This window comes from Micromys minutus, assembly GCF_963924665.1.
Source record: "Micromys minutus genome assembly, chromosome: 23".
Lineage (NCBI taxonomy): Eukaryota > Metazoa > Chordata > Mammalia > Rodentia > Muridae > Micromys > Micromys minutus.
In genome coordinates, this window is record NC_137958.1 from 35,456,404 (window position 1) to 35,468,841 (window position 12,438).

The 12,438-nt window shown below is 35.1% G+C and overlaps 1 pseudogene across 1 annotated transcript; it reads right to left on the reverse strand.

The window, feature by feature from the left end:
• Nucleotides 1-2,663: 2,663 nt before the first annotated feature.
• Nucleotides 2,664-11,701, reverse strand: LOC308435761 (sodium/potassium-transporting ATPase subunit beta-3-like; annotated as a pseudogene). Its single transcript has 2 exons — nucleotides 11,642-11,701; nucleotides 2,664-3,583 (listed from the first exon to the last, which is right to left on the reverse strand). The product of its transcript is annotated as a sodium/potassium-transporting ATPase subunit beta-3-like (transcript).
• Nucleotides 11,702-12,438: the final 737 nt, after the last annotated feature.

Here is a 12,438-nt window from a genome sequence, read left to right on the forward strand (position 1 = left end):
ATTTGTTGTCCCGTGCCACCGTCTCACCAGCAAGAACAGACATGGTACACAAGGATCCTTTTGCAGCAAAGCTTTATTGCGAGTGATGGAGGAAGACCCTGAAGGGAGGAAAAGCACCCAGTTTTATACCCTTGGGGAAGCATGTCTCTACCTGATTGGCTGCCTGCTGGTGGCCTGACAACTACGCCCCGGGATGGGTGATGACTTTTTCTCGCCTTGCTTTTCAGTAATGTGCTCTTAGGTTGTTTGTCAGTCTTTTGCTGATTCATGGCCCAGAAGCCGGCGCCACCTTTAAAGGGTGTTGGCTGTAGCTCCTTACAATTTGTTTGAGTTAATTTTATATTCAGCCACCTTGTTGAACTTGTTTATCAGTTGTAGAATTTCTCTGGTGGAATTATTGTGGTCACTTATTTACACTATTATGTCATCCCTAAATAGTGCTATTTTTACTTCTTCGTTTCCAATTTGTATTCCTTTGATTTCCTTTTGCTGTCTAATTGCTCAGGCCAGGACTTCCAGTACTATGTTAAATAGGTAGGGAAAGAGTAGGCAGCCTTGTTGAGTCCCTGATTTTAGTGGGATTGCTTTATATATCACACCATTAAGTTTGATGTTGGCTGTTGGATTGCTGTATATTGCTTTCATTATGTTTAGGTATGGGTCTTGGATTCCTGTTCTTTCCAAGACTTTTAACATGAAGGGGTGTTGAATTTTGTCAAATGGTTTCTCAGCATCTAATGAGATGACCATGTGGTTTTTTCTTTGAGTTTATTTATATGGTGAATTACTTTGATGGATATCCATATATTAAACCATTCCTGCATCCTAGGGATGAATCCCACTTGATCATGGAATACCACACTCTTTTGTCATAAAACATCAAGACACTGCAATGAAGTTGGGGAAGAGAACTGTTATCAACAGTTTGATTATTCTACAAGTAACATGATATACCTACTTCCATAATAGTAGCATGTGTGTTATATAATAAATAAACAAGTTTCTTGATATTTTTGAAGTGCCCTATAAACTTTTCTTTTTCTTCTTATTGTTCTAACCACTCTGTTTGCCTTGGGTTTTGTTTGTTCTCCCTTCTACAGGCTGATAAGGTGAACACACTTAGTTGTTGACTGAGGCATGCTTTCATTTCTAATCAACTATTTAAAACTATAAATTTTGGATCAGTGAGGTCGCTCAGTGTGTAGAGGAACCCACCACCAAGCCTAAAGACTAGAGTTTCATCCCTGAAACCCATGTGGAAAGAAAGTCGAAATCCAGCATGTTGCCTTCTGACTTCCATATGTATTCTTTCTTTCTTTCTTTCTTTCTTTCTTTCTTTCTTTCTTTCTTTCTTTCTTTCTTTCTTTCTTTTCTTCCTTCTATCTATCTATCTATCTATCTATCATATATCTATCTATCTGTCTATCCATCTATCACAGAGATCCACCTGCCTCTTCCTGTCATGGGGCATTTTAATATGTATGTTAATTTTACACTTTAAGACAAATATCTAAGAAAGACAGTTTGAAAGGAAGAAAGAATAATGTTGGTTCACAGGATCAATGTTTGTGCCCACACTTGGTTGCATGTCTGAGAGACTAAACAGCTTAGAGAAGGAGGAACATATGATGGGTGGAGCAGGTAGTTTGACTCAATAGGGACAAGAATTAGAAAGAAAGGATACAATTGCAACCATTCAGAAACAATGACCACAGCCTTGTTGCCCTATTTCTTTAGATAGGCCACATGCCTTTTTGTTTCTACCACTCCATGTAAGAGCAAAAGAACTGGGAAAATCAAGCTTTTAACAGATGTGATGATGGCTACTCATTGAGGCAGACACCTTCTGAAGCAGATTTCTGGGATAATACTTCTGCAAAATGACCTTTATTTAGTGATAAGACATTGTGATACAAGCTGGTCAAACTTAGAGGCATTTGCCGAGGCATGTCGAACCTTCAGATATTGAGATTATAATCATGTCTCCCTCTGGAGGGTTCATTCTGAAGAATTGCAATCAGGTTTTAGGAGAAAGATGTATAATATGAGATTTTATGACTTTATGTTGGGTTGCATTTACAGTTATCCTGTAGGTTGCAGGTTGGACATGCCTGCTCCATGATCTTAAACTGAGCATGCTCAGGCATTTAGGGATGGATGGGTCCCTCCCTCTATGAGGTACACGCTCTGCAATAAATTCCTTGGGCTTCCATTGCTGGAGAAGGTCATGCTTTGGAAGTGAGTGTGTTCCTCTTATCTGATTCAAGTAGCAATTCTGTGCCCATCCTTTTCACAGTGCCACCCCACTGTGCAAAGCAATGGGGGACATGTCACACTCAAACTGTGGCATGAGCCACAAGTTCATATTTCTTCAGAGATCTACTTTTTTTTTTTTTTTTATTCTTCACATGTAGGATTCTCACACATTTATTGCAGCTAATGTCACTCACTGTTGGCATTTCATCCCTAAAACTTTGTTGGTATCAACATACGAAATTTACCAGTGTTAAATCCACAAAATATTTACACAGCACATTAAGCTTTAGACATTTGGTATTACATACAGAAGAAGAAAAGACTCCCCTATTCTGCATGTTTGGAATCTGGAGATTACCAGTCCCTCTAGCAACCATACATGGATTCAAGAGCATCAAGCAGCTACTTCAGAGGGCACTGAACACTATGATCTGGAAGCATGTTATGATGTCACCCAAGTATGTACCATGCCACTTCTTCCTCCAAAGTGGCAGGTTCATCTGATACAAAATGGAGACAACACAACACTCATTCTGTTGAGACATCTTATTTTTTGGCAAGTTGTATGACTTTGAATGAAACTTGTCACCTTCATTCTTGTATTTTAGATTCATAGATCCATCAGTTTGGAGCTCAAATGTTACTTCCTTCTTGGTAGCACAAAAGAAAAATTTGAACTGGATGTCAACTGGGGGCTGTAGATATGTAGCATGCTGTTTCCCTCGATAATTTGGAAAATACTTTAAGTCTATAAATCAATATACAGAAGAAGTTGCTATATTTGCTATGTTTTCATCCTTTCTCTCACACGATATATGTGGAGCTCCATCTGGGCCGAACTCAATTATTCTGTTCATTTTCATAAGAATACAAGGTTGTACTTTGGAGTAGCCAAAATCAGCATCATTCACACCACTACATTCTTGAAGTAAGAAAACTGGAAACTGACATTCACTATAATCTGGACCCTTCTTATGAGAAAGTACTCCATCAGGACAATCTGTGAGATACTTCTGTTCTTCCACAGAATATAGCTTTAGAAATTCTTCAGGTCTTCAAGTCTGTGGATCAGACATGCTGTAAGTATAGTCCAAGGCAGTCAGTGGTTTATGAAAACAAACAAACAAACAAACATAAGTTCTAGCCTAGGAATCTGGTCTCCACAGTTCAGGACCTCATCACTCAGAGTCTGGAGCATGGCACACACTGTAAATGTGAAGAGTGAAGCCAGGAACCCATAAAAAACTAGGGTGAAGAGAAAGATCAGATTCTAGATCTTTTAGGTGAGACCCAGATACTCTCTGCTGGTGGGGTTGTAGATGAACAGCTATCACTCAGCCAGGCTTTAGTGGAAAGATTTATTCTCCATCATCATTCATGATGGGCATATAGAAATTGAGGTGAATGGGGGGCCCGGTGTTGGAGGTGACAAAGGGCTTGGTGGCACAGACCACCACTAGAGAAGACTTGAGGCTGTTCCTTCTTGCTGCTAAGCAGCTTGACTTATTTCTCAGTGTCCACAATCTTTCTCTCTTTGTTGTAGTATTTTTTATTTAATCTTTTTTATTCCATGCACAGTTCACCATCTGACTGTTTCATATCCCATACTTTCTCCCTGTCTCCTGTGTACAAGAGGATGTCCCTCCCATGTCCCTACCCACCCCTACATCTAATGTTAATTTTGTCTGGTGGCATTGCACAAAATATGTGATATAAATACATTGGTAACTGTGATATTCAGATCACCAGTAGTATTATTAATGATGAAGAGAGAAACTAGTCATGATGAGGAATGCTTGTAATCCCTGTACAATGGAGTAGAAAAAGCATGAGTTCAAGGCCTGGATTATACAGTGAGATGAGACTCTGTTTCATAAAAACAAAAGTAATACTATATAGATAGATAGATAGATAGATAGATAGATATAGAGATAGAGATATAGATATAGATATAGATAGATATACACACATACACACACATACACACACACATATATACACATATATACATATACATACATATATATATATATATATATACACGTGTGTGTGTGTGTGTGTGTGTGTGTGTGTGTCTGTGTAGCTATGTTGGTATAGTTGTTTCTTATAAAATATTTTACCTGCTTTTTTTCTAGCTTTCTTTGATTTTTTACATGAATCCAAATGATCTGTGTTTGTCATAATAAGAATTGCAAATGTCCTTTAGAGGAAAAGTCATTTTTATTTAGTAAATAGAAAGCATGAATAATGAACAATACAAGAAAATTGTAAAATAATTAGAAAGTGGTTCAGAGGTGCTCATTTACAACTGAGGAAATTAAAAATGCAAATGCATTATTATCACAAAGGTAGTTAACAGACAAATGAGTGAAAAAGAGCATCATTTCCAATTCATCATTGTTTAAAGACACCTGCGAGTTCTAGCTGAAAAGAGGAGAATGAGAAATGCAGACAGTCACATTAGCTTCTTCACTTTTTATACTCTAATTAGAGAGGGTGTCATTCTCCAAAGAAAATTATACTACTGATTTGAATATCTGAAAAAGCCAATTGATGCAAAAAGCACAATTTATTCTGAATTTTGTTCTGCGTAGTAGGTGTGTTAAAACATTTCTTTTTCTTTGAGTAAAGATAACTGCTCCCAAAGATCTAGATTTGGGGAATGAAAATTAAGTTAGTTTTAATGTCCTCATTGTTTTAGGCTGGATATATTTGTCCTAATTTATACTGTGATTTCATAAGATGGTAACATACAAGAAAAAAAGTGAAAATATTGTTATTGAATTATTTTGTATAAAATTGTATCATTCAAACTACATCTCTGTGGTCTTTAAAAAATTATTGAATAGCGTAATCATAGAAATAAGATAAGTTTACATGCTGCTATTTATTATGTACACACAAATGCACACACACACACACACATACACACACACACAAACATACACACATCATTAGAACTGTGAAGACCATCTCATCTCAAAGACTAATGCAAAAACTCTGAGTTTAAAGGTTCAAAAGTCAATATATAAAAATAAAGATATTAAAATTTGGAAGATAGACTAATTATATGTATTTAAATATAATTTTTATATAATTACAACTGTCATTTGAAAAAGTATTTCATGTTCTTCATTTTTTTATAAAATTGAACAACTTTATTTTTAAAAACAAAGATAAATGTACAGATTTTAAGCATTTTTGCATAAAAGTGTATGAATACATTTTTGTCAGTACTTGATTTTTTAAAAGGATTGATAGTATTTGTTTAAATCTTACTAGTTACAATGAGCATAAAGTACATGTAAAACAACTCACAGATTACATGAAGTTCAAAAAAAACAAAGGCCATAAAAAGAAAATGAGAAATCATTATGCTTAATTTTTATACACCAGGAAAGCTTTGACTATTTCCAGGTTACATCTTGTTTGACATGTTCTTATATATCCATTAAAATATAACAGAAGTGACATTCACAATTCAACAACTTCAGGCATTCTGATAATTACATATTATTTCCTTTCACGTGCATTGTATAATTAATCTAATCTATTTTTTTCTATTGAGTCCACAAGAAATAATGATATAGTCAATTATATTTAAAATTAAAAGTATTAATTGTACATATTACACTACTGTTCTCAGTTAAAAATCAAGGCTCACAAAACCAACAGCGAAACACTCTCATTTTTCTCACTAATAAAAGAACCAGTTTACTGCATGCCTTCAGGTTCCTGCCACATCATGTGTTGTACTAAATTAGCGTAAGTGAACTTTCAACTAACTTTACAGTTGTGGACATGCTTATAAGCAATTAATAATATAGAATTCAGTACCAATCCCCTAAAGATTCAACCATAATATTTTCATTGTCTTTTAATTGATAATTAATATGTCAGTAATAAATAAAATTGATTATTAGTAACAGAAGTGATCTCCGTTAAATATAAATAATAGGACAGTATCATTAAAAATGAGAAGTATTCATTTAGACTGCTTGCTAAGGAAAACAAAGAGATTTTCAAAATGAAATTTCTCATTATTAGCTATTTTTGACAAAATCAAATAAATAGCTTGGAGTCTAGTGCTTAAATAGGTATCTTAAATAAATACTGAATTTGTATAGCTAGGACCCAAGGTTCTGTGAAAGCTTCCCTAGACCATTTATCACAATGACAGACAACTGTTCTGTTTTTCTTTTACTTTTCTTCTTTGTTTATTTCTTTTGGTCTCTCCATGTTTTCTAAATGTCAGTAAAATAACACTGTGGCTCATTAGGAACTAGGTGAAGAACAGCTCTTATAATTTTCTCCTTTCCTTTGAATTCATCCACAACTGTGTATCCTTCTCTAAGGTCACCACCTGTTCCCCACTGTCCTGTGCAAGACTCCAGAAGTACCTTCTTTTGAACTTATTTCTATCAATTAAGTTTTCCTGTATTCCTGTTTATATCACCACCAAAGATAAAGATAAAACCTCCATTAATATCTATATATACAATTCTGTCTCCTCCTGGTCTCTGTATATGGGTCAAAGATACATATACTCATACAGAAAGAAAGAGACAGAAACTGAAGAACAGAGAAAGAAAAACTAACTATAAACGATAAATTTGACTCATCCATTCTGACTGGTGTGAGGTGGAATAACTCAGATGACAGCAGATGCTGGCGAGGTTGTGGAGAAAGAGGAACACTTCTCCATTGTTGCTGGGGTTGTAAACTGATACAACTACTCTGGAAATCAGTCAGGCGATTCCTCAGAAAAATTGGACATAGTACTACCTGAAGATCCAGCTATTCCACTTCTGGGCATATACCCCAGAGACACTCCAAAATACAACAAAGATGCATGCACCACAATGTTCATAGCAGCTCTATTTATAATAGCCAGAAGCTGGAAAGAACCCTGATGTCCTTCAGTAGATGAATGGATACAAATATTGTGGTACATTTACACAATGGAGTACTCCTCAGCTATCAGAAACAATGGCCTTACGAAATTCTCAAGAAAATGGCTGCATCTAGAGAATATCATCCTGAGTGAGATAACCCAGTCACAAAGAACAGACATAATATGCAGTCACTGATAATGGGATACTAGCCCAGACAGCTCTGAACACGCCAGAAACAACTCACAGACTGCGTGAAGTTCAAGAAAAATAAAATAAAAGCATTATGCTCAATCCTTACATACCAAGAAAACTTTGACTAATTCCGGGTTACATCCTGTTTTACATGTTCTTTTTGCTCATTGTAACTAGTAAGACCTTAATGCACATTATCAAACATTTGAAAAAAAAAAAAAAAACAGCCAAGGACTGACAATAATATATTTGTACACATTTGTGCAAAAATGCTTAAAATTTGTTCTTTTATCTTTGTTTTGTAAAATAAAAAAAAAGAAAAAAGAAAAAAAATTGACTCATTCACTTCCCATTTCTTACAGACAAAATTTTAAAATTATGGGAAATAGAACATTTACTAACTCGAGCCCCACAGAGCTTCCAGGGACTAAAACACCAACCAAAGCATACACATAGAGGGACCCACGGCTCCAGCTGCATATGTAGCAGAGGATGGCCATATCTGGCATCTATGGAAGAAGAGGCCCTTGGTCCTGTGAAGTCTTGATTCCCCAGTGTAGGGGAATTTCAAGGCAATGGCATGGGAGTGAGTGGGTAGGTAGGTAAGCACCCTCATAGAAGCAGGCAGTGTGTGAATGGGACAGGGAATTTTTTAGAGGGGAAACCAGGAAAAGAATAACAGTTGAAATGTAAAAATTAAATATCCAATAAAAAAAGAAAAGAAAAAATTGAGATACCTTTAAGCACTGAAGAGGTCCTCATATCCAACTGTGTGTAGTGATCTAGGTGAATATTTTATATCTTATTAAATGTAAAATATTATTAAAACTCAGTAGAGATGAGACTGAACCTGATAACATAAAAATAGCATATGGCATTGAAATATGACTAAATGATTAATTCAAACACAGCATAATAACAAGTCCAACATGTAGAGAACCCGACAAAATGTTTTAAGAATAAATAATTTATACGTAGATTGACTTATAGAAAATCATTGCAAATACTCTAGTGGTGAATTTTTAAACAAATTCAGGAATGATTTTTGACTCTTTAATACAACAGTACTTTGATCAATGCTAATCCAGGCACAAAACAACTTTAGGAGGTAAAACACCTAAGAAGAGTTCTGTGCAATCAATTTTAGAAAATATATGTAATGAACAGAGTTTTTGTTCTTCAGGGGCAGCATTAATTTTGAATGTGGTAAATACTTTGTGTGCAGGTGAAATTAGGTAGAATATGCTAAATAAAACAGACAATTACTTCCTAGTTATAATGAACAGGGAATAAGATACCAGAATTCATTTGTCAACTGTTATTAAGCGTTTGTAATTGAGATTATTAACTCTGTCAAAGGAAACTCATTAGAAAGAATAAATTATGCCTGCCTTTTCATTTTTCAAATTTTGTTCAGGATTTTTTTTTAGTTTTAACTCTACCCATTTTGTTTTCTCACTAAATTGCCTATGTTTGTTGTTTTCTGACATCAAATAATAATTGTTTAAATTTTAATCTTTTAGAAATTAAAAGTAGTTTCTTCTCTTATACAATACATGGGAAGTTCAGTTCTTTCTCCCTGCACTGCTCCTAGTGGCCACACCTCACCCAACTCCCCTCTGCCATTGATCTAATTCATATTTGGTTTCTGATTCAGGGAAGAACAAGCTTCCAAAGGACAACATCTGAAGAAGGGAAGACAAGATACATTAAGACAAGGCAAAAGCTGTAATGTTTAGGCTGGACATGGTAACCCAATAGGAGGAAAAGTGCTACAAGTACCAGAGAAGACAAAGGAGTTGGAACTACATCAGCTCCCACTCTTAGGACTCCCATGAAAACAAGTTGACAGCAGTAACTAAGCTACACACAGTTCCCTGTGAGGAACCCTGAAGGTCAAATGCTTGTGACTTCAGTCCCTGGGAGGCTATGGGAAATCTGCTGAATTGATTTTATGAGCCATGTTTTCTTCTTTGTCCTCTAGACTCATTCTATCTTTCCTCCACAGGTCCCCAGGGGAAGAATCCAATGGAGACCAGTATTTTAGACTCTCACTCTGTGCATAATATTTAAATGTAGGTCTCTGTACCTACTCTCACCTGCTGCTAGCAAAAGCCTCCCTCATGAAAACTGAACAAAGCATCAGTCTTTTACTATAGCAGAATATTATTAAATTTTAAAAAGGCCAGTCATGTTTGGTTCTAACCTATTTAAGTATTATATTTCTGCACTCTCTATCAGGAGGCATTCGTTCTATAGTTTTGCTACATTCAAATATTATTGGCAGATATTTTACACAATCAATGTGGACATTAAGTTTTCCATTATTCTATAGTTCTCTAATGTTTATACAAAATTGAGAATTTTTGTCAAAGTCATTACACCTAGACCTTAAGTCATTAATATCTCAAGAGCTAAGAAGATAGCCTTGTGGCAATTTTTGGTAGTTAAAGATCATTATGTTTAATCTTTTCTTGCACAAACCAAGACCCATTTTCTTAGTGGTCTAGTCAGTAGTTCAGAAAAAATAGAATAATAAAAATGTTAGTGTTATGAAAATAATTTATTAATCAGCAATTCAAAGTCCTCTGTATATTAACATTCTTTACAATGAAAAGAAACAAAGTAACATGTTTTTGAAAAATTATTTGCATTTCTATTTGATGTATATGTAGTTGTTGATTGTATGAAAATTAAATACATGTATGTCTGGTCTCCACAGAAGCCAGAAGACACTTTGGGTCCCCTGGAAATACAGGTAAAGAAAGTTCTGAATTACACTTTGGAGATGATACTTAAACCAGATCCTGTATAAAACCCCAGTACTCTTAACCATGATCTGTCCTTCAGTCCCTCAAAGTAATTTTTTTAATTCATTAAGGTTTGATTACTGTGCTGTATCTTGTCTGCATGCATATATGTGCACCACATGTGGACTTTGTGTCTGCAGAGACCAGAAGAGTAGGACATATCCCTTCCACCATGAGTTACTAATGGTTGTGAAATACCATGTGGATTTAACAGCATAAACTAGGGGAAGTAAAAGCTTGGAGCAGCTGAACCACCTTTCCTGCCCCTAAAATAAATTCTTCAGTGTAGTAAACTGAATCATTTGAAGTACTTTCTCTGTCTAACTAATTTCTGCAATGTATTGTTTAAAATATTCATTTTATAAGAAGTAGGGCTATAAGTTGAATTTTAAAATATGCATGATATTTAAAAAAAAAAACCTAGCCAAACAGAACGTATGAAACAAAAAAGAAACAGTAGCCTTCGTGAACTTAAAACAAATAAATAAATTCATTCAGATGTAAAAGTATACATTTTCATACACACACACACACACACACACACACACACACACACACACACACAAACCCCTCCATAAATGTATGTTACCTAATCCTAAATTTAAAGGAATAATAGTGATTGTTACTGCTGACTGTCACCTAGATAGAATTTAGAGTCACCCGGAAGACCACCCTCCAGACATGCTTGATAGGAAGTGGGTTAATTGGGCTAGATTCTGGTCTTGGCTGTGAGAGACTATCTTTACTCAGTTTAATGGAGTGTGAAGACCCAGGCTAAAGGTGGACATCCTTCCTTTTATCTGGATCACAGACTTCAGGAGAAAGGAGGAGGCTGGCAGAGCATAATTGCCCATACCTTCTGCTCTGAAGTTGCTGAGTATGGCAGCTGGCTCCAGAACCTCCCCCTGTCACTTCCCCGAGACAATGAATGTCAGATGAACTCCTTCATCTCTGGTCCAAACTAAACCCTCATTTGCTCGGTGTTTTGTCCTACCAATGTTAAAAAAAGAAAAAGACGTAAGTCAACTTTTTTTTTCTCTCACTTACAACTTTATTTTTTTTTAAAAAGAGGGATACATAAGTGAAATTTTACGTCTGTATTTTGTTGCCGTTTTCAAATGGTCCTAAACGATACTGAGGGATATATATCATGGAGCTGACTTCATAGGTCAGTTTGAACTCATTATAATTTTGCTTCAGGCTGTCAGTGCCTGTGTTACAAGTGGGAAGCACCAAGCCCGGTTTAGTTAACTACTTTCTGAAAAGATGTGGAGGAACGATGGGGCCAAGGACACTGGGATTGGGAAGAATGGGGTAAGTAAAAATAAATATAAATGTAAAAAAATAAAAATAAACAACAAAGAAATGAGCAAAATATGTACAGTTTCTAAATGATTCTAATTTTATATACAATCTTGACATATTAATTAACTATTTTTCTCACTTCAGTACTTTGAGAAAAATGTCCTAATGAAGGAATAACTTTACTAGTGCAATGTGAAGAAGTCTACCACTATCAGTAGGAATGACATGCTTTAGGAACGACATCTAGTATTTTCTCTAGGGTCATAAAGATGGAGAAATATCACATAAGCTTATTAATGAGTTCAGAAGAAACTGCATTGGTAGTCTGCAACAAAGTCCTAGTGCCAACAAATGCAAAAATAAGAAAAATAGCAAAGTAGAATTTGTTTAGATTACACAAAATATGTGAAAGTAAGTAGGGAATAACATAGCTAACTTTGAACCACCGAAAAGTTTGGTAAATAAAAATTTAGAATAGAACCAGAAGAAAGGATATTACTATAATTTTATTAGAGATCAGAATATAAAATTCTGCCAAGTACAAAAGAATATAGGTACCAAAAAGAATATAGGTAAAAGGGGAAAACTTGTCTCCTTATATAATGTTATTTATAAAAAGAAGGAGCATACAAATAATATACTCATATTTACCTGTCAGATGCTATAAAACCAACTACAATTTTTAATTTCTATAAGTACATAGAAAATGGCTTTTCTGAACAAAAAGAAAACAGTACTGTCTTGCAGTGAACTTTGGTTTTTTTCAAAGCTTCCTTTAAATAAAAGTTCTTAAATACTTTAATCTCCCTTCTAGCCTACCATTCACTAAAGGTAGTAGGAAAGAAAGGTTATTAGTGTATGGAAAATGGGTCTGTTTAGAAATTGTCCTTTGGAGCAAATTTGATCTGTGTTTCCAGGAAATCAGCAGTTCAGTTCACAGGAATCACTTACTCAATCAGCTAGCAAACACTTCATGAATA